The sequence below is a fragment of the Dasypus novemcinctus genome, chromosome 28 (genome assembly GCF_030445035.2).
Source record: "Dasypus novemcinctus isolate mDasNov1 chromosome 28, mDasNov1.1.hap2, whole genome shotgun sequence".
NCBI classification, from domain to species: domain Eukaryota; kingdom Metazoa; phylum Chordata; class Mammalia; order Cingulata; family Dasypodidae; genus Dasypus; species Dasypus novemcinctus.
The window spans coordinates 17142780-17166179 of NC_080700.1; positions in this window are offsets into that span (position 1 = coordinate 17142780).

Consider the following 23400-nt stretch of genomic DNA (forward strand, 5'->3'; position numbering starts at 1 on the left):
GCATTTCACTAACCTGGATTCATCTGTGTATCTGTCTGAATACTAGAGGAACAACTGAGTTAGTTGGAATGAGATGACAATAAAGTGTCTGGAAAGATTTTTTTTTTTTTTTTTTTTTTTGAGGTACCAGGGCCAGGATTGAACTTGGCTCCACTGAGTTGTTTTTTTGTTGTTGTTGTTCTTTTTTTTTAGGAGGCACCTAGTACTGAGCCTGGGGCTTACCATGTGGGAAGAAGGTGCTCAATTGCTTGAGCCACATCCACTCCCCTGGAAAGAACTTTTTAGGAGTAAGGTTTCCATAGTTTTTTGAGCTACATTTTTCTGGTTTTTTTTTTTTTAATTTGAAATGAAATTATTGAAAATGGTTACATGGGAGATTGCTTATAAGCTTTTAAGTGCTATGCAAATGTCCAGTTACATTTTTTTTTTTATATACTAAAGCCAGGCTTATTAAGTAAGGAAGTTAGGAGTCAAGAGATGGAAAGATGGACCATGTCCCACTCCATCCCACTCCATCCAACTCCAATCAATGGGTTCCACAAACTCTCAGGATGAGCCCTGCTGAGCTCACATGAGAAACAGAGTCCTAAACCCTGAGGTCCACTATTATGATACTCATTACACATTTAAGAAAGGACAAAGGAGGAAAAATATAAATGGATGAATAAAGAGTGAGGGATTGAAAAGAGATAAGGAGGGAGGGAAACAGGTCTGTCTCTTTTTGGTGCACCCAGGGCATTCTGGGACTCCATCCCTGGTCCAATGCCCCACCTCTCATAACCTTCCCTATGTAGGATTACAAGATTTAGCACATTAAAAACCAAGATACCCCATTCAATTTGAATTTCTTTTTTTTTTTTTCTCTCTCTCTCTCTTTAAATAACAAATCTTTTCTTTTAGTATAAGTTTGTCCTGTGCAGTATTTGGAACAAATTTATATATTTTTTAATGTTTATTTATCTGAAATTCAAATTGGATAGGGCATCCTGGAAGGCTATGGAAGGCAACTTACTCCCCCTGGGCAGAGCCTCCTGGGGCAGGACATGGCTGTGGAACCCATGCGAAGCTCCCAGTCCCCTAAGGGAAGCCATTCAGCCTTTGCCTCTTTGGACTCATGTTTTAACCAATTAGACACCAGTCCAGAATAGGGAAAACACAGGGCAGGACCAACCTCTTCTAGCCAAAGAGGTACTAAGCCTGTGTCTTCATAAACTGTCATTCTCGGGTGAGAATTAGAATTGGGTATACTGGCTCCATTGCCTTGACTATATCAGGGATTACCTAGATTCAGCCATCCCATCATAGTTTAGAAGATTCAAACACCAAATGATAGTATTCTCAACCCAATACTTTTAAGTCTGCAGCAAAACTCTTAATGTTGGCAAAATGTGGAAGCAAGTTAGGCAAAAGCTCAACTAATGAAAACTATTGCAAATCTCTGTGAAAATGCTGAAAGCAATGGCAACAACAAAACAATGTTGAAAGGTAACATGTACTAATTTTTTTGTGGGAAAAGAGAAAGAATTTCCTCCATGGAGGCATGAATGTTCAACTGTTTAGACTAATGAACCACAACAACACTCAGAAGTGCTTCCCTCAGGGATGTCAGTGGAGAGTTAGGGAATATTTCACCACTAGCAGTAGGGGTGGAGTGTCCCAAGAGATGCCAAATCACAGAACAGGATCCCACCAGATGTAGTCTCTGCCCCCCAAATTCTTCTTATCATCTCTGATCACACCTTCGCTTCAGCCCCACTCCAACACCTGAGTTTTCCACATATCTGGGATACTGTAAATCACCCAGTTGTCCTTCAAAGGACAGGCAAGTTGGTTTCTCCAACCAGAGGTGAAAGTGCTCTTCTTGCTTACCTGCCCCATTGCAGAAGCCTCCACTTGCCTCACATCCAAACCACCTGAGTTATAATATCAGGGTTCTCAGCTACCCCTGTATCCTCCATGGGTGCACATATCTAGGTCCATTATTGTAAGTAAGAGGAAACTTTCTACATTTATGAGAAGTTGTCATCTGGAAATTTTTATGTGACCACTGTGACTACTGCAGCATTTTCTAATTTAGTCTTTCATTTTTCTGTGTCTATTAGTTCAGAGCCCAAATCTTAACAAACTCTGAGGGCCAAACCTAAGCTAGATACCATGATTCTGCCCTTAATACTTATGGGTACATCAAAGCAGTAAGAAGGGCAAAGAGTCTGCAAAACTATTGACTCTACCACTTAGCAGTTGGGTGACTTTGGCCACTCAAGCTCTGCCATGTTAGACCTGAGCTTTCTGACATGGTAGCCACCAGTCACATGATGTTTTGAGCACCTGAAAGGGTCTAAGTTGAACTGAGATGTGTTGTAAATATGAAATGCTGAATTTCAAAGACTTAGTATGAAAGACAAGAATGTAAGATATCTCATTTATAATATTATATTGATCACGTTCAATGATACCATTTTCAGATTTGTTGAGTAAAATAAAAAATATCATTAAAATAAAATTCATCTTTTTTTTAATGTGGTTATTTGAAAAATGTTAATTGCAAATGTGTTTCTATTGTACATTTGCTGTGCTGGAGCTCTGGTAATATTAACTATAATGGAGAAACTTCTGGAGGTTACAGAAACATAGGAAATTTTACAAAATGATTCTTCCCGATCACAAGAGGTTAGCTAACCAGGTGGGCTGTTGTCATTGGTTTTCAAATTTAATATTTCTTCATACATGCTAAATGTTACAGAAATTCTTTCTAAAGAGGCTCAAAATGACACCACAGATAATTTTTCTAAAGAAAACATATTTTATGAAAGAAATGATAAATATTTTAGAGCAATTTGGAACAAAGTAGAGGAATCACATTGACAAGTGTCTCTAAAAGGGCAGTCACATGGTGTTTATTGGAGATCATATTTAAAAATAGGGACATTTCACATAAATTTCTGGGTTTAGGGGAAGAAAGAAATGACAAGAATGCGGTGGAGTTTGGAGCAGTTGCCCCTTTAAATGGCACACACACTCTCCATTGGCCATATTTCCATTACCCAGCCTGTCTCTTTCCTTGATGGACATGACCTAACAAGACTTTACAGGCCTTTGGTATGTGATTCCTTTACTAAAGATTTCACCTTTGAGAAACCTACTATCAGAGGCAATGAAAAAAAAAATTTAAAGGAAAGAATGTGGCAATTTAGATTTGCCCTATTTCATCAGGAGAACTGCATAATGTTAAAATGTATAAGATTACATGCTTTTCACTAAATTTAGACTTATGAGTTTTGAAAAACTGTCAGGACACAACAAAATAAACTTTGAAACTACTCTTCACATGGTACAAAACTTAATGAATCATTAAATGAAGCAATGGCCAAACATGGGCTAGAAATTTATGCAAATATGAGCATGACACCACCAAATAATTTGACCTCATCTTTACACTCATATAAATGGAGCTGGCTATTGGCTTGTCCATCACAGACCTCACTTTACTCCTGAACCTCATCCAGCCATGATGTATCAATATTTGTGGCTGGGATGGGCACTGCAGCCAGAACCAACTACATAATTTGTGTGGCCCAGTACAAGATGAAAATGTGGGTCTCTTGTGAAAAGTATTAAGAATTTTAAGGTGGTGATAGCAGAGCATTAAATCAAGTATGAGGTCCTTCTGGGTGGGGACCCTGTATTTCCAAACAAGTTGCATGCCCCAAAGTCAGCCCAGACCACAATAAGGGTCAATTGTGAATTCTGAATCAAGACTTTGGGGTTTATTTTCTAATCAGTATCATCTAAAAATGGTCTTTTGGAATATCAGGATGGAAGAGGTACTCTTTGGACTATCACCAATGCCTGAGAAGCAGAGATCAGGAGCTAGCTGTTGAAACCTGAAGGAACCAAGGCTTTCCTAATATATCATTTTTAAAATTTTGCACTTTAAAATAAAAAATTAAAAAAATTAAAAAAAAATGTTGCACTTCAATTGCTGTATAATGATGTTTTATAGTTTCAGGTTTCCTCATGGTAAGTAAAGCTTGCTACTGTATTTATAATTTTGGGAACTATTGCTTTGATGACATCCAAAATTAATATTTAATGAAAAATATCCTGGATTATTTAAAAAATATGTAACATTCATAGAATATTCAATTGAATTTTTAAAAAGTTTACTGTTTAGTTACAACTCTTTGGTGACTAGACCAAACATCACATAAAATAACCAATGCCCTGTCTTGACACAACTTCCTCCAGGTCAAACAACTCAGTTATGCTATACCTGTGCTTAAAGTTTTGTTTTGTACATGAATTTGTCTATTTGTGTGTGTATGTGTTTGCTATTGTTTGGGATCTTATTTCATTCCCAGTTTTTTCCTTCATAGCATGGAAAAAAGAATAATCATAATGTGTATTAAGTAGAACTGCTCATTCAGTTATTCATAAATATTTCGCAAGCATGTTCTATGTTTCAAGTACTGTTCTAGATGCTGGGGATAAAACAATGAAAATAAAAATCCTTGCCCTCCTGGAGCTCAGAATTTAATATGAGACAGACAATAAACAATATAAACAAGTAAAAATATAGTAAGTTAGATGGTATTAATGCAGTGGAGAAAAATAAAGGGAGGAGAGAAAAGGAAAGTTAGGGGGCAGAGGTTGACTGTTTAATGGGGTGGTGAGGGAAGATCTCAGTGGAAAGGAGACATTTGACTTGGGGCCTAAGGGAGATAAGGGAGAAAGACATCAGATTATTTGTAAGAAAAGCATTGCAGGAAAAGTGGGTGCCATAAGACAGGCGTGTCTCCTAGATTTGAACGATACACCAAGGAGGCTGGTAAGGCTGGTGTGGAATGAGCTGGGAGATTTGTCAATGAGGTCAGGAGGGTGTATGTGGCACAGGGCTGTCAGACCAGCAAAAGGGTTTTGTCTTTTGCTCTGGATAAATAGGAGTCATTTAGTAAAAGAGTGCCATGATCTGATTTATATTTTAACAGGATATCCATGATTGCTCTATGGAGAATAAACTGTGCTAAGCCAGGGTAAGAAATGGGAAACTGAGGTACTTTGTCACAGCAAACCCTGGCAAACTAAGACACCTACACTTTCACACAGATTCATCTACCAATTCATTTCTTCAAGAGATGTGCCAGACAATGCACTCTGGGCAACATAGCCCAATAGGAAATAATGAAAGGCACAAATGCAAGCCTCACATGTGAGTTCAAAATTTTCTAGTAACCAATGTAAAAAAGAGAAAAAAGAAACAGGTGAAATGAACAATAATGTTATTAATATATTTTATTTAACCCAATATAGCCTAAATATGACCATTTCAACAAATAATCAATAGAAAAATTATTGAGACACTTTTCATTCTTTTTTCTTGTACTAAATCTTTGAAATCTAGTGTGTATTTTATGCTGAGGGACAATCTCAATTCAGAGTAGCCACCTAGGGCTAGTGGCCACCATATTGAATAGAACAACTCTAGGCACCGGGGATTCCACAGCAAACAAATCATGTCTTGCCTTTGAGAAGCTTACAGGCTCTTGTGGGTAGAAAGGGCTCAGAGAAGTAAACAGGCTGTTAGAATATCATATTCGTGACAATGTGGAAGGTGGTGCCTAATCAAATCTGAAGGGGTAGGAGGTAAGGAAGGGAAGTCTAAGTTTAGACCCAAAATTAAGTGAGTCAAAGAGAGAGAGAAGTAGGGAAAGGGAGAAGAGAAGTAGTGAAGCTAGAAGGAGCAGCATCTGCAAAGTCCCGGGCCCAAGAGAGAATGTGGTGCATTCTGGGAACTTCATGTTGCTTGTTCCCAGAGTTTAGAGTTTGAGAAGGTGAGTAAAACTCAAATAATGAAGGTTAAGAAGGGGCAGCAGCTGATAAAGGGCTTCATGGGTCATATTAAGAAGGTTAGGTTTTGTCCTGGGGGTGATGGGGAACCATTAAAGAATTCTGAACAGGGGTTCTTGGTTTTCTAAGCCCAACTACTTCAAGCTGCTCTTCTTAATTGAGGAATGGGAAGCCCACAGAGATGAGGGAAGTTGCTTAAAGCCCCCAGCTGGCTGATGGAGCTGAGCCCAGAACCCACATCCTGACCACAATCCCACCAGTCCCTTCCCCTGGCCCCCAGCAAGGACACAAGGTATGTCTGAGCAGAAGGGGAAATGCAGCTGTCCACACAGCAGAGGGGGGGGACAGAGCTGATCACATCAGGAGTGAGGCAAGAGAATCAGGAACTAACCTCCAAGGGAAGGAAAGGGAGAACTGCGGTGGTCCAGGAGGGGAAATGGTTGGTGGAGCTCTGCTCTCAGCCCAGGGGTGGGGGTCGGGGAGGGGTGAATCCCATTTCAGGAGAGAAGGGAAAGTGCAGGTGAGAACAGGGCCAGCAGCCTGGGTCCTGGGGCTGTAACTCTAGACTGTCTCAGGAAATGGGAGTGGGACCTGATCTTACCTAGAAATTCAGCAAGGGAGACCCGGAATCTGTAGTCTATCCACACCTGTTTCAGTATTATTTAAAATGGGCACACCTGGAAGATGTACCACATTTATGCCATGGCTTTCCACACTCCTTGACATAAGGGTAAAAACACCCCAGTCTGAGATGCTCAGCTCAGCCACCCTGGGAGGTGGGTAGAGACTATTAAACTGTTTCTCAGGTTCAAGGACGTGAGTTCTCTAATCTGCATCCAGGAAGTGGTAGAGAAGCCAAGTTAAAGACCCGATTCTGCTGGCTCCCAGTCTACCAGCAACAAGAGCTAATGACCCCATAGGGAACCATGGACATCGTCGCCTGGCTAACCCACCAGTGTGGCTTAATTCCTTTGACTTTGGATGTGTTTATAACTCTCATTTTTTTATTTTTTAGGAGGTACCAGTGATTGAACATGCAAAGCAGGCACTCAAACACTGAGCTCCACCAGTTCCATCTTATAAATACTTTTAAATACAAATATCCCCAGGAAGGGTCCAACTTTAAAATAGCATCCATTAACAGAAATTAAACAAAATCAGGAATGGGGCACAAAGAAGGGAGCGGGGCCAGGATGAGAGCCCCAGGAGGGCACAGAGGGGCTCTGAGGAGGCTGTGGGTAGTCACAAAGGGCAGCTCTGCCCTCTTCACTGATGATCCTGGAACCAGGCCTATAGCCGTATAGCAAGCATTTAATGAGAGCCTAATGTATACAAGGCACTATCTTATACATGGGGGATATACAGAGAATAATGAATGTCTTCGCCCCCTAGGTGCTTAAAATCTAGTTAGTGATTGTATTTATTTTCTTCTGCTGCTGTGACAAATTACCTCACGTTACCGCCAAACAATACAAGTATATTATCTTACAGGGATGAAGGTCAGACGGCTTATGCAGGTCTCCCTGAGTTAAAACCAAGTGCTAGCAGTTCTGTATTCCCTTCTGGAGGCTCCAGGGTAGAGTGTCTCTTGGCTTCCTCCATTTCTCAGAGGCTGCCTGTATTCTAGGGCTCTTGGCTCCTTCGATCTCAAAGCCAGCAGTGACTCGTCAAGTATTTCCCACCTCCCATCATTCTGATGCAGACCCTTCATCTGCATCCATCTTCCCATTTGTAACCACATTTGGCCCACTGGCGTAATCTCATTGCAAGGTCAGTTCATTAGCAAACTTAATTCCATCTGCAACCTCAATTCCCAATGGTCATGTAGCATAACATTCAGACAGTTGCCAGGGATAAAAATGTGGCCTTGGGTGGGTGGGCGGTACATTATTCTGCCTACCATAGGTAGGTTAAACCTGACATAAGTGACTTTAACCTGAGATGGGATGTGGTAGGAGCCATACAGAAAATAAGGGCAGTGAGACTCAGAAGGGTATATTGTTTCCCACTAAAGTCATGAGGAAAGCCTCTCCTGGACCATGGGCCACTCAGTGAGCAGGAGATACCAGCATACCCAGTGAGACAAGGCCTTCATCTTTGCAACCCCTCCCATCTGCCGAGTAATTAAGCACGGTCCCACAGAAGTAGCAAGAAGGGGCAGGGCTGAGCTATGGCTGAGCTACCTTGGAGGAAACCTGAGGATCTCCTCTGAGCTGAGTGGCTGGGGCTGAGGCATGGAAGCCTAGATCAGCACATAGAACTTCGTCCCATAGGCACAGAGCAGCAGTTGGAGATTGACTTTAGTTGTGCAGTGAAGGGATAACATGGCATAGGGATAATATTGGGTTGGGATTTGCAGGCTTGAGGGGGGCTAGGGTTGGGAGGATGAGTCAGATGGTCTAAGGAATTGGCGGGAGCAAGTGAACATGGGAGATTGTCGGGTATGTGGCTGAAGCTATGATGTTGAGAAAACTCTTTAGAAAATATAATAAGGAAGGATTACTGGTTAAAGGTATTTGATGGGGGCATCTGGCACAGAGTGGACCTGAGGTAGGCCTCCAGAGTGTGTGAGTGCTCATCTTGTTATAGTGTGTTATATCGGTGAGTGGAGACCCATACAATGAGCAGGAAGATGTCATGCCCTCATCCTTGGGAGGCCTGATGTTCTCAAACATAGGGAAGGGTGTCTCTTGAGAGCATGGGTGACTCCCAATGGGGGAGGACAGTCTAGTCTGTCAAGCCTTCAGCATTGTTGCAAGTATCTATGAATCTTGTCCTTCAAGCAGTGAATCTTGGTTGTCACTGTGGACCCTGAGGGAAGTGGGAGAGAGAAATAGAATCTTTGGAAGAGTGGGTAACTGGGGGTAATGGAAGTGTTCTGCATGATCCTGCATTGATGGATACAGGCCATGTTCAATATCACTGAAATTTTATAAAGGTGTATAGTCTAAAATGTAAACCATAATGTAACCAAAATTTTATGAACGTGTACAGTCTAAAATGGAAACATAATGAAAACCATAATGAAAACATAGTAGCTATATTTCAATATCTGTACATCAGTTGCAGCAAATGTAACATCCACATGTAAAAAGATCATTGCTGAGGAAGGGGAAAAGGGTTTGATGTTGGATATATGAGAGTTCCCTATATTCTATGTATGACTTTACTGTGACCTAAAACTTTTCTGAAGATATAATAATAATAAAAAAAGATGTAGACACTGAGGAAGAAATGGAAGAGATTGCCTTACATGCAGGGCAACACCTATTATAATGATGAAAGGCAAAATGTCAAAAAATTTTTTTGATATTTTTCATTTTTAATACCCCAATTTACTTTTTACTTTATTTTAGTTTTTCTAGATTATTATGTAGTCTATTTCTAATCTTTAAACCTATCATTACTATTTCATTTCCCTTTTAATTTAATTTGGCAATATATTAGACTACATTTTTTAACAAGTTTTGGATCACAGAGGGGTTCAACTATGGCAAAGGAGGAGTAATGATGTGGGGCATCGTTGATGGGGAATGCATGGGTGGGAGGGAGTTCGCCAGGGCATGCATATCAGGTATATAGATACGTTCAGATGTTTGTTGGGTATTGACTTAGAAGGTAGAGTTTCACACAACCACTGAGGGAGTGCTGAGTTCCCATTCTGGGCAACTCTGTTGCCCTCCCCAATGGAGCAGTAACAATCCCCCAAGTACAAGGGCAAAGACCAGTGAAGAAGGTCCAGTGATGGGCCCTTGATACTGATGACTATGCTTAGTAGTCTGTGTGCTTGAAATTTCAACTAGGCATAGAACTTCAGAGTACCTAAGAGTTACATCCTGAAAAGCTCCATGTTGCTCAAATGTGGCCACTCTCTAAGCCAAACTCAGCATGTAAATGCATTACCCTCCCCCAAGCGTGGGACATGACTCTGGGCATAAGCCTTCCTAGTGCTGAGGGATTACTACCAAGCAAAAGATGGTGATGCAACTAGAAAAAGACCTTGAATGAAAGGAGGAAATGTTAAAGACAAATGACTTCGTATAGCGAAGAGACTTCAAAATGAGTTGGGAGATCATCAGAGGGGTCGTGCTTATTGCACATCTCAGCAGGATCTCAGAGATGGCCAAAGTAGATAGAACCCCAGGTAGGGGTGCTCCTGAGGGTTACAGAGACACCCAGGTCCTAAGGTCATGACAGATGACTCTGGAGTTCAGTGCCTTGCCAGTGGGCCCTACTTTGGAATTTGTGCTCCTGCGTGTGATGGAGTTGAACTCAGATGTGACCTCTCTACACATGCCTCTTCTGTCACTTTTACTGAACCTGTGGTTGGTGCTGGGGTTGGTGTATGTCAGGAGACTTGAATCTCTGGACTGTCTACGTGCCCGCTGGGCCCTGAGCCTCAGCAGCATTGCAACACCTATTCTCCAGTTCATTGCACTTACCCAGGTCAGCTAATAGGGAGATGAGGATGGTCAACCATCACACCAGGGAACCAAGAGAGTCTACAGCTGCAAGCAGAATTCCATCCATCAGCCATGTGGGATCTAAGTCCCCTCTCAATTTAGAGGTGGAGTGGGCATCGCCATCCCAGGGTCCTCAGAACGGAGGAATAAAATATGGATTAGAGTGGACTTACTGGTATTCTACTATAGAATTACTGTGACTCTAGCAATGGAAGAAATTATATCATTGATGTGGAGACAGTGGCCACAGGAGTCGCTGAAGGCAGGGAGATGGAAAAAGAGGTTATCTGATAATGGGGCATCTTTGGGAGTTGGAGTTGTCCTCAATGATATTGCCAGGACAGATGCAGGACATTATATATCCTGCCATAACCCACTGAATGGACTAGGAGAGAGTGTAAACTACAACAAAAACTGTAATTCATGCTGTGTAGCAATGCTCCAAAATGTAAATGCACTGAATGTGCCACACTAATGAAAGAAGTTGTCAATGTAGGAGGAGTAGGGGTTATAGGGAGTGGGGTATATGGGAATCTCTTACATTTTTTACTGTAACATTTTGTGTGATTTATGTATCTTTCAAACAAACAAAAAACTCACCAGAGGGGAATGGGTATGGCTCAAGCAGTTGAATGCCTACTTCCCACATAGGAGTCCAGGGTTCAGTTCCTGATACTCCTAAAAACAACAACCAAACAGCAAGCAGATGAAAAATCCAACTCAGGGTGGCCTTTGTGGTTCAGTGGTTGAATGCCAGCTTCCCACAAATAAGGTCCCAGATTCAATCCCTGGCCCAAGTACCTCAAAAACAAAACAAAAGAACAAAAAACCCACAAACTCAGCAGAGGGAAGTGAATGTAGTGCAAGTGGTTGAGCACCTGCTTCCCATATATGAGGTCCCATGTTTAATCCTCTGTATCTCCTAAACAAACAAACAAACAAAACACTCAGATGAGGCAGGGAATATAGGGATGGAGAGTGTGGGGTGGCAGGGGCAGCTTCTTCAACAATCCAGAGAGAGGTAAAAATAAATGTGCGAACTGGGATGGAGGTAAGGGGAGAGGGAGAAGGGGAGCCCATGGACATCTTGAAGGCAGGATAAAGAGGTCTTGGTGACAGGCAGATGTGAAGAGTTGGGCCAGGAGAGCGTATGGTTAAAAGGGTTAGGGAAAATGACCATTTTAGGAGCAGGGATCTGAGACTACAGTAAGATCCCCAGGAGGAAATGGTCTGACTTGAGCCTGGGGATGGGTAGTAGGTGATTGGAGCTGTAGAAGAACTAATATCTATCATCAAGAATAATTTTAAAAAGGAGACAGGGCATTGAGGGAAGACTTATTTAGGGTTCTGAAGGAGATGAGGTGAATGAATCTGCTGGGAGCCCCACTGAAGCAGACCTGCTCTTTAGCTTCCAGTGTTAAGATAAAAGCATCTGGGAAGCAGATGTGGCTCAAGCAATTGGGCTCCCATCTACCATATGGGAGGCCCTGGGTTTGACTCCTGGGGCCTCCTGGTAAAGGCAAGCTGGCCCATGCCATGGAAAGCTGGTGGTCTGCACAACAGAGAGCCGGTGCAGCAAGATGATGCAACAAATGGAGACGTGGAGGAGAGACAGTGAGAGACACGGCAGACCAGGGAGCTGAGGTGGCTCAAGCAATTGAGTGCCTGTCTCCCACACCTGAGGTCCTGGGATTGGTTCCTAGTGCCTCCTAAAGAGAAAGATGAGAAGAAAAGCAGACACAGAAGAAAGCACAGCAAATGGACACAGAGACCAGACAGTAAGCACAAAAATGGGGTAGGTAATAAAAAATAAAAAAAATAAAGATACAAGCACCTTATCTGGAAGGGGAAGGCAGTAAATTGTGAGCTGCCATAATACTTAATGGCAACAGTGTTATTAAATCTCAATAGCTCACAAAGCACAAAGGAGGACTCTAAAAGGCCAGAACTGCCAGCAGGTGGGTCAGGGGAGCCTGCAGGCCCTGGAGCAGGGTCCCACCAAGAAGGGAGCCTCTCCAGTGGCCTTTCTCCACCCAGCCCTAGAGGAGTATCTTGCCAGGCCCTCACTTGGAGGGCTCTTCTCCTAGTGTAGACCCTGGGGTTTGAGCCTGCTGGTTCTGAAAACCACCTCCCACACAGGCTAGACTGAGGCAGGGCCTCTTCCCAGCTTCCCCACAGAGACTTCAGGCTGCTCTTCTGAAATGCCTCTTGGGAAATGTCATGTGTCCACAGGGTCTGGCACAAGGCCTTGTGTGCAATGACCAGCATGTTTGCTGTTTGCAAGGATGGGCTGGAAGGAAGTGGTAGAGATGCTCTGTGTACTTTCCATCATGATGCTGCCCCATGCACAATTTTGGTGCAAGAAACAGTCTTTATTATCCCAGTATATAAAAAAAAAAAAAAAAAAAAAAGAAAAAAGGCAAGCTTCATGTGTGCTGCCAGAAGTCAGGATAGGCACTGCCCTTGGGTGTGGGGAGTTGTAACTGGGGTGGCAACTGAAGGTGGCTTCTGGGGAGTAGGATGTCCTATTTCTTGGTCTGGGACTAGTTATGTGAGAAGGCTCCCTTGGTGAAAAGGTATCAAGCTGTACTCTCATGATTCATGCATTCTATTAAAAAGTTCACTTTTTAAGCATGCTGTGGTGGGAGAAGGCCCCATGCTCCTGAGGGGTAGGTCAGGAGACCTACGGTAGGAGGAGGAATGGTGCTGCCAAATGAGAGAAGGACTTAAAGAAACCCTGGTCATCATGCATGAGCCAAACTTCACTTTCCTCAGAGAAAGAGGGACTCTGGTTGACCATGCAAATTGCCGACCTGCCAAGTACCCTGGGCATGGTCAAGGTGTGGGATGTGCCTTGGCTTTAAGTGCTTGTCTTGTGAAGAAGGCATGATGGAGCCCATAGTCAGTCCAATTAATTGCCACTCCAGGAACCCAAAGCATCATTCTCAGGCCTCCCCTGAAAACAGAGAAGGTTGGGGCTGTACTATGCTTCGGGTCTGCAGCCTAAAATCTGGGGTTCCTCTCTCAGGGGAAAAAAAGCCCACAATGAGTCCAAGGATCCCCATGGTAACTTTACCCTCTTTATTCTCAATGCAGCTAATTTCATCAGGCACATTCTAGCTAGCACCAAAGAGGAAGTGCTCAGAGAAGGAAGTGTTGGAGAAACCTGCATATTTCTAGTTTTTCCTGCCACTTAAACGTGACTTTTTCAGAGTCCCCAGAAGCTTCCAATAAACACTCACAATCCTGAAGCTGTATCCAAACCCACCTAGCACAGTGACCCAGTTATAATAAATAAAGCAAAGTGACCAGGTGAAACACACATGAATGATTGTGGTGCTCTCATCTTCTCCAAACACTGAAATATTGTTGAGATGTTTTATCTTCCATTGCCCACAGAGGAGATTAAAAAGCTACAGCGAATGGTGTGCTCTCCAGGTGGGGATGCCATGTACAGGACAATAAATAATTTCCTGCTTCTGGTACAATTCAGGATAATTGTCCTGGCAACATGAAAATGGGAGGGATATTAATTTAAAATTAAAGCACAATTATAAGCCCCCATCAGATTAATTTCTTTTAAACGTTCCTCTGAATAATTCCACCTTTGCAAGATGGAATAAGCACACTTTAAAAACTACATTAAATAAATGAATAACTAATGAATGAATGAATAAAAAGAACTCTGAAAATAAAATGGGCCAGGCAGGTGTTAAACACTCATTTTAACAATGGCCCAGATCTTAATCCTTCAGATCTTAATCCTTCAGATCTTTGAAGAAATAGCATTTGGGTTCCAAGAGATAGCATCTCCCTCTAGATTTAGAGCTCCTATAGTTGTGTTCTTAGTGCAAGCAGGACCCAAGGATAGCTGTAGGTGCTCTTCACTATAGGCAAGGAGCTGCTACAGAGCTAGACATAACTGGCCAAATTTGAAATCACTGCTTCCTCCTTAATGCCTGAAATTCTACACTTTCCTTTGTCCTCCAGTCAGAAATTCTACAAGGTTGATTCTACCATTGATTCACATTAGAAATGCAAGTACTCCTGGAAGTGTGAAACCTAGAAGCATTGTTCATTCATTTGCATATTGATATGAGTCAGTTTAATTAGATTCCTTTCCCCCAACAGAAATTGAGGCCAACTTCTTTGGGATAGCAGGAAGAGGGATAGAGGGATGGTCATTTTGCAGCCAAGAGTAATAGCAGGCTGAGAACGTGGAGCTCCCAATATCTGGTGCCATGCCTGAGATTTCTGAGGGCCCAGGGAATGTGGGGGAAGAAGACTCCATCATGAATCTCCGCTACATACTAAAAGGGAGTGAAGACTTTAAGGAAGAGCCATGTGGATTGGGAAGGAAGGGAAGGGGCTATCAGGTAAGATTATCCTCTATGTGCCAAAGGAATGTTGATATAACTCTATGCATTTACCAGTTAAGCAAACAAGACTCTAAAAATTTTTTAATAGCTCAAGACCATGTAGCTGGCAAATGGGAGAGAAGAAATTAAAACCTTTGTCCATTTAAGTTTTCCACCCACACCGCACTTCCTCACACAACTTTAAGAGTTCAATATTATTGTCTCCATTTTTCAGATGAGGAAACCAAGGCTCTCAGAGGTGAAAGAAGAGGGAGCATCATTTGATTTGAAAGCATCAGGCATGTTTGGGATCTGCAAATACTTCCACCCCTGGTATGGACAAGGAGGTGATGCCAGATTTGCAGGTGCATTTATGGGAACCAGGAAAACCTGCTTATGCTGCCTGCAAATATTATGAGCCCAAGCCCAAATCTTCATATCCTGTGTCTAACAGAACTAGTACAAATGACCAAACCTGGGAGAGAGTCCAAATTATACCTAAAAGCCTTGTTTTTACTTCAAACCAGTTGCTCAAAGGACAGTTGATAAGAGATGCATTTTACAGCTCTGTTTTTGGGTGAATTATCAATATAAGCCCTGCTGTTGTGAAAATTATCAAGTAAGTCTGGGAGAGGACTGTGGGATAACCCATGTCACCAGGTCCAGGGAATAAAAGAGAACACTGGGTTTAGGAAAAGATCTGTAATCTACCAAAGAAATGTATTTTTTTAAAAATTTTATTTAATTGCCCTTTTCTAAAGACACAAAGATCACCAAAAAATGCTACATTAAAAAATATAAGAGGTACCCATATACTCCACACCCCACCACACCCCACTCCTCCCACATCAACAACCTCTTTCATCATTGTGGCAAATTTATTGCATTTGGTGAATACATTTTGAAGCAATGCTCCACTGCATGGCTTATAGATTACATGGTACTTTATATTCTCCACCAGTACATTCAGTGGGTTATGGCAAGATATATAATGTCCAGCATCTGTCCCTGCAATATAATTTATGACAACTCCAAGTCCCAAATATGCCACCACATAACATCTCTTCTCCTCTCTCCATGTCCTCAGCAACTACCATGGCCACTTTCTCCACATCAATGCTACAATTTCCTCCATTGCTAGTCACAATAATTCTATAATAGAATACCAGTAAGTCCACTCTAATCCATATTTTATTCCTCCATTCTGTGCACCCTGGGATGGTGATGACCACTCCACCTCTAAATCAAGATGGTCTCAGATTCCACATGGTTGATTAATGCGATTTTCCTGCTTGCAATTGCAGGCACTCTTGGTTCCCTGGTGTGGCAGTTGACCCTCTTCATTGCCCTCTTAGCTCACCTGGGTAAGTCCAATGAACCGGAGAGTAAGAGTTCCAACTCTGCTGAGGCTCAGGGTCCAGCTGGCACATGGCCAGTCCAGAGATTCATGTCTCCTGAGTATATACCAACCCCAAAGCCAACCACAGTTTCAGTAAGTGACAGAAGAGGCATGTGTAGAAAGGTCACATCTGAGTATAACTCCATAAAACTCAGGAACACAAATTCCTAAGTAGGGCCTACTGACAAGGCATTGAACTCTAGAGCCATCTTCCATGACCATAGAACTTGTGTGCCTCCATAGCCTTCAAGAGCACAGTACCTGGGATTGTATTTATGTTGGCTCCCTCTGGGATTCTGCTGATATGTGCATAAATGCAACCCCGCTATGACCTCCCAACTCTTTTTTGAAGATTCTTAGACATATAAACTCAATTGCCTTTATCCTTCCTGCCTTTTTTTCAAGGTCTTTTTCTAGTTGAACCACTAGCTAGTGATGGGTAGTAATCCCTCAGTACCAGGGAGGTTCATCCCCAGGAGTCATCTTCTATGCTGGGAGGAAGGTAATGCATTTACATGCTGAGTTTGGCTTAGAGAGTAGCCACATTTGAGAAACACAGAGGCTCTCAGGAGATAACTCTTAGGCACCCTGCAGCTCTAGGCCTAGTTGAAATTTCAGGCACACAGACTCATAAGCATAGTCATCAGTATCAGGGGCTCATCACTGAACCATACTTCTTCATTGGTCTTTGCCCTGGCACTTGGGGGATTGTTGCTCTTCCATTGGGGAATGTACAGAGCTCCTCTGACTAGAAACTCAGTGCTCCCTCAGTTGTCATTTGTAATTCTAACTACTATGAAAATACTCAGTGAATATCTGAACATTTTTATATACCCTATATACATGCCCTGGAGAACTCCCTCCCAACCATGTGTCCCCCATCAATAACACCCCATATCAGTATTCCTCCCCTGCCATAGTTGAACCCCTCTGTGGCCCAAAACTTCTTAAAAAATGAAGCCTAATATATCGCCAAATTTAATAGTAATGATAGATTTAAAGATTAGAATCAGAATACATACTAACTTAGAAAAATTAAAATAAAAAGTAAATTGGGGTATTAAAAATGAAAAATACCAAATGTTTTTGACATTTTGCCTTTTATCACTATAATAGGTATTGCCCTGTATGTATAGTGGCAAGGAAATTTCTTTCATTCCTTCCTCAGTGTCTACATCCTTTTTTTTTTTTAATTTTCAATTTTGTCTTCAAAAAAGTTTTAGATCACAGTAATGTCACATATACAATATAGGGGACTCCCATATATGCACATCAAACTCTTCCCCAGGAATATCTTTACATGTTCATGTTATATTTGCTGCAGCTGATGTACAGATATTGAAACATAGCTACCAAAAATTGTTCCATTTTGGTTTACATTATGGTTTATATTTGGACTGTACAGTTTTCTAAATATTTAGCTATATTATGGTTTGCATTATGGTTTACATTTTAGCCCATATACTTTTACAAATTTTTGGTGTAATTTAACATGCACTATATCAATCATTGCATGACCTTGTGGAACACTTTCATTGCCCTCCAGTTACCCTGTTTCCATCTATTCCATTCCTTTCCCCACCTCCCTTTCAGGGCCCACAGTGACAATCAAGCATCATTACTTGAAGGACCAGATTCACAGATACTTGCAACAATGCTGAGGGCTTGACACACTAGACTATCCTCCCCCATTTGGAGCCACCAATTCTCTCTCGAGACACCCTTCCCTATGTTTGAGAACATCAGGCCTCCCCAGGATGGGGGTACATCTTCCCACTCATTGTATGGGTCTCCATCCAATGATATAATACACTATGACAAGATGAGCACTTACATACTCCCTAGAAGCCTGTCCCTGTGCCAGATGACCCCCACTAAGCATTTAAACAGGCAACCCTTCCTTACTATATTTTCTAAAGTGTTTTCTCAGCATTATAGTTTCAACCACATACCTGACATTCTCCCATGTTCTTCTGTTCCCCCAACCCTCCCACTAAATTTGCATGTGCCAAGGCTATGGGCATCACACAGCCCAGGTCTGCCTCTGACCCTTAACTCCTGTGGTTCTCAGCTTGCCTAGTAGGACCACATAGGCAGCCCTTCCCTGCTAGGAGTCTGCTGGCAGCTGGGCCTGAGTGTCCTCCTGGGCCACCACCAGCTCAAGGGTCCCAGTGAGGCAGGCTACTTAGAGAATAAAGAGACAAATCTGGGACCTGGCAGAAAAACCATAACCATAAAATGCATGGCCATGGAAAGCCTCCCTGAAGTAAAGACTATTCAAGATGGCTCCTGGAAGAACCTCACGAGAATTCCACTCAGAATGGGATTTCATCCAGGATCAAGAAAAAACCCCAGATGTTCTCAAGGGGCCTTGCCATTGGGCCCACTGAGGGAACTGATGAGTGGATAACCAATCAAAACAGCAAACAACTGGGATTCCCCTCCCAACATTAGCAAAGGTGTAGAATAATTAATGGTTTAAAATGCAAGCACAAAGACTAACTTGCCTGTTTTGCTCTTTCTCTCCCTGCCTGGATTAGCATGCAAATAGACCTGGGGATTTGTAATCTGCAATGGGGATTTATAGTCTGTAAATCAGTCCTTTTTTACCCCTTTTTTCCCTTTTCCTCTCTCTACCTAGGGCTCATAATCTATTATTTTACCCCAAATCAGTTATTTTCTCACATTTCTCTTCTCTCATTGTCTTAGTAAATTACTGGCCTAACTGAACTGGCATGTACTTAAAATTCTTTTTTGTAACAAAGCCAAGAACCTAGAGAAATTCCAGCAACCCCAGTGGGATCCCAGCTCACTGCTATACCTTCCTTCCACTCTTCTTGGGCAATGCTTTATGTTGCTGTTAGTGGCAGATAACCACTTCCAGGTGAGATACTCCTAAGGCTCTCTAAACCCTCTTGCCCTCCCCACCCCACTGCCCCACCACCCAGCTGCAGAGTTAATCCAGGAGACCCATGGTGAGAACAGATCATAGCTCCTTTACCTGGTTTACTGTCACCCCACCATGGATCTCCAGGCCTCCCAGGTGGCTTTGCACATTGTGGGCAGGAGAGAGGACATCTCTAGGGAATGATTGCCAAGCAGGTGGTTAGCTCATGCTGCTCTTGCATATCTGTCAGAAGCTAGTGAAATCTGAGGCATTTCCCCAGCATGTGCACAGCTACTCAAAATTGTGCACTATTTCAAGGGGGCCATGGGACCCTTGAAGCCCTAGCTCTAGAATCTCCAGGAGTCCAGGGAGGCCAGTTAGGAACCTGTGAGGGAAGCTGGACCTTGGAGTCTGTTGCTGCCTTGGCACAGTTGGTGATAGTCACTGACCCTAACTATCAAAACCCACAAGCCAGGCTGACACAGACCCTAGAAACAACTCTGAAAAATTGGAGTTACTTACCTCTTCCCTGAGCATCTGTTTCTTCATCCACAAAATGGGGATACTAATACCTGTCTGCTTAGCTCACATGACGATTCTAAGCATCAAACTATTTTTAACGACTATGTTTTACTCAAGGGTCAGAAACATAAATGCCTCCAGGTATTCCCTTTTTCCTCTTCAACCACCCCCCACAGAGGACCTGTGTCCATCTTCCCAGCCTCTTCTGTCTTCCAGAACTAACCTGATAAAATGACCCACAGTCCCTGTTAATTGCCCTGCATTGCAAGGGATCATGGCCATGCCTATTTCCCACTTATTAAGCCTCCACTGTGTTCTGGGTACTGTGGAGTGCCAGGTATACATTAGTTAACAAAAAAGCACTGTTTCCCTCCTCTTAGAGCACACCTTGGAGTTTCTCACTAGGTTATAAACACTTTGATAGCAGGGTTGACCTTGCATCCATCTATGTAATCCCAACCCCTCACATGGTGTTTGTACATCTAGGCAGTATTAAACAGTATTAAACAGTATTAAACTAACAGTATTAAACTAACAGTATTAAACTAAGTATTAAAGCTAAGGGATTTAATTAGAGTTTGCATTACTGTCTTAGAATGCTTAGGTGTTAGTGGCTAGAAGAGAAGCAATAAGTTCTCCATTGTAGATAAAGTGTTTACATCTTCGTGAGAATAATTAATCCCTTAATACTTACCCCCCATTCTCAATCCCCACAAAACCCTAAAAGTTAGGATTTCAGGTACTAACTGAAGGTCTAGAAGGGAGATATTTAGAGAAGCCTCTCCAAACCATACTGCATTAGCAGCCATCTACTTTAGCCACATAAAAGATGTACCCTGTTGTCCTATATGGGCTCTCAAGAGCTAAGAGTGTACCCTAATCTGCAGTTTTGATGAATCTAATACTGTGCTTCAAAGCTAAATACATCCCATGGGTGTTTTGTAAGGTCCCACATTGTATATGAAATAAGAATTTTACAAAATGCATGTTTGTTTGCCACAGGCCTTACCATTCTTTACTGCTTACATCTGGCCCTAATCAACATATTTAGATTACTTGATGGACCTGTGATCCCAAGACACTTGAGTTTTGTTTTTTTTAACTGTTTTTTCCTTTTTTAATTTCTCTCCCCTCCCGCCCCACCCCCAGTTGTCTGCTGTCTGTGTCCATTCGCTGTGTGTTCTTCTGTGACCACTTCTATCCTTATCAGCAACACCGGGAATCTGTTTCTTTTTGTTGCGTCATCTTGTTGTGTCATCTCTCTGTGTGTGTGGTGCCATTCTGGGCAGGCTGAATTTTCTTTCGTGCTGGGTAGCTCTCCTTACGGGGTGCACTCCTTGAGTGTGGGGCTCCCCTATGCGGGGGACACCCCTGCATGTCACGGCACTCCTTGCGTGCATTAGCCCTGCGCATGGGCCAGCTCCACACAAGTCAAGGAGGTCTGGGGTTTGAACCACGGACCTTCCATGTGGTAGGCAGACACCCTATCCATTGGGCCAAGTCCACTTCCTGACATTTGAGCTTTTTAACATTCAGTAATACATAGCTGTTAAAAATAATTAGATGCTCAGAATAATCCTGTAAGCTCAGCAGGCAGGTATTAGTATTGCCACTTTGTTGGCGAGGAAATGGAAACTCAGAGAAGAGGTAAGGGACTCTCTCATTTTTCAGAGTTGTTTTTGGGGTCTGTGTCAGCCTGGCTTGTGGGTTTTGGATCACTTAGTTCAGTGGCAATAACCAATGACTGCCACCAAGGCAGCAACAGACTCCAGGGCCCAGCTTCCCTCACAGGCTCCTAGTGACCCCTAGAGGTTCCAGAGATGGGGCTTCAAAGGTTCCATGGGACCCCTGAAATAGCACACAATTTTGAGTGGCTGTGCACATGCTGGGGAAATGCCTCCAATTTCATCAGCTTCTGACAGACATGTAAGAGCAGTGTGAGGTGACCACCTGCTTCCTGGAGAGGACCTCTCTCCTGCCCACAATGTGCAAAGTCAGCTGGCAGGCCTGGAGGTTCCTGGGGATGACAGTCCACCTGGTAGAGGAGCCATGATCTGTTCTCACCATGGGTCTCCTGGGTTATCTCTGCAGCTGGCAGGAGAGGGGAGGTTGGGAGGAAGCTCCAGCCAGCCAACAGACTTTTGTGTAATATGTTACTATATCATAATGGCATAAATTATTTTCCAAGAACAGAGGAAGGAGGATTCAGTGTCTCAACAAAATTCATCAAACCAAGAGGAAGTTTTGACTCTGAAAGTTTACAGAAAGGGATGTGAAGGGGCAAATCTGGCAGGCAAAAATGGCCATGCCATACAAATTCTATAGGACCCAGGAAGATTACTAGAGAGGGACCCCAGACTCCAGGGAATCCCTCTCTCATTCTTGCATTGGTCCTCACACTCAGAATCTTCATGTTTTGGGCACCTTCCCTCATTCCATCAAAATCAACTCTGAAGAAAGAATGCAAGCCCAATTTCACTAGAATGTTAAAGGAAGGATGGGGTGTAACAATGCCCTACCAAACTTCTCCCTGTGGGCTTTGTGTTTAATGGGCAAGGAAATATTAAGTCAAAGGAATGACTCTACCCAGTGGGTGGAAAAGAGACATTTGCATTAGTTTTGAAAATAAATCTGGACAGGCATGAAAGTGGGCAGTCAAATATACAAGACCCAGACTTGGAGAGAGGAAAACAATTATTTTATACACCAGGTTTCTTATAAGCTTCCACTCAAAGGAAGGTCCCTTGTCTTTTTTTTTTCCATTTTTAATATATTTTTTATGGAAGTATATCATTCATATATGAACATGCGTAAATAATAACTGTATAGTAAAGATTGTGAACTTACAAAATAAACATGCAAAACATTGTACAGGGGTCTCATACATCACTCCTCCACCAACACTTTGCATTTTTGTGAAACATTTGTTACAAACTATGCAAGAGCATTGTCAAAATTATAACTACGAACTATAGTCCCTATCTTACATTTGGTGTATTTTTCCATCTCACCCTATTTTTTGAAAATATATTTTTATCACAGATTGTGAACTTGCAAAACAATCATACACGTGTAGAATTCCCAGACAACACCTCTTCACCAACACACCACACTGTGGTAGAACATTTGTTATAGATAATGAGATAATATCATGAGAGTATTACTACCAACCATGGTCCATAGCATACATATGGCACACTTTTTCCATACACCTCGATTATCAACACAGAACATCTTTGGCATTGATGCAAGATTATTATAATATTGCTGTTAACCAATATTAGATCTATAGATCACACCAATTGTAGTTTTCCCGTGCTTCTCCACATTCCCACCACCCTGCAATAGTGATGTACATCTGTTCTAGCTCACAGAAAGACATTCTTGCATCTGTATCCTCAACCACAATTCTCACCCACCTCTGGGCTCACTGTGTTATTCAGTCCCTAGATTAATCTTTACATTTCTTTCAGTAGACATTTATTTCCACAGACTACCCTTTTTAGCCACAATCCCATTTATAAACCAGTTGCTACCAACTATAATGTGTTTACCATCAACTTTAAACATTTTGACACTTTTACAGTCAAGTTAATTAAAACTTCTACATACATTAAGCATCAGTAGTTGTCTCAACCCTCCTTTTATCTCTTTATAGCCTATACTCTAGGTTTTAACTCCATGTGTTTATTCTTTGTGTTTAGTTCATATTAATGAGACCATACAATATTTGTCTTTTTGAGTCTGGCTTACTTTGCTTAGCATAATGTCTTCAAGATTCATCCATGTTATTATATGTGTCCCAATTTCATTTCTCCTTACTGCAGCACAGTATTCCATTGTATGTATATACCACATTTTATTTATCCATTCATTGGTGGATGTACATTTGGGTTGTTTCCATCTTTTGGCATCATGAATAAT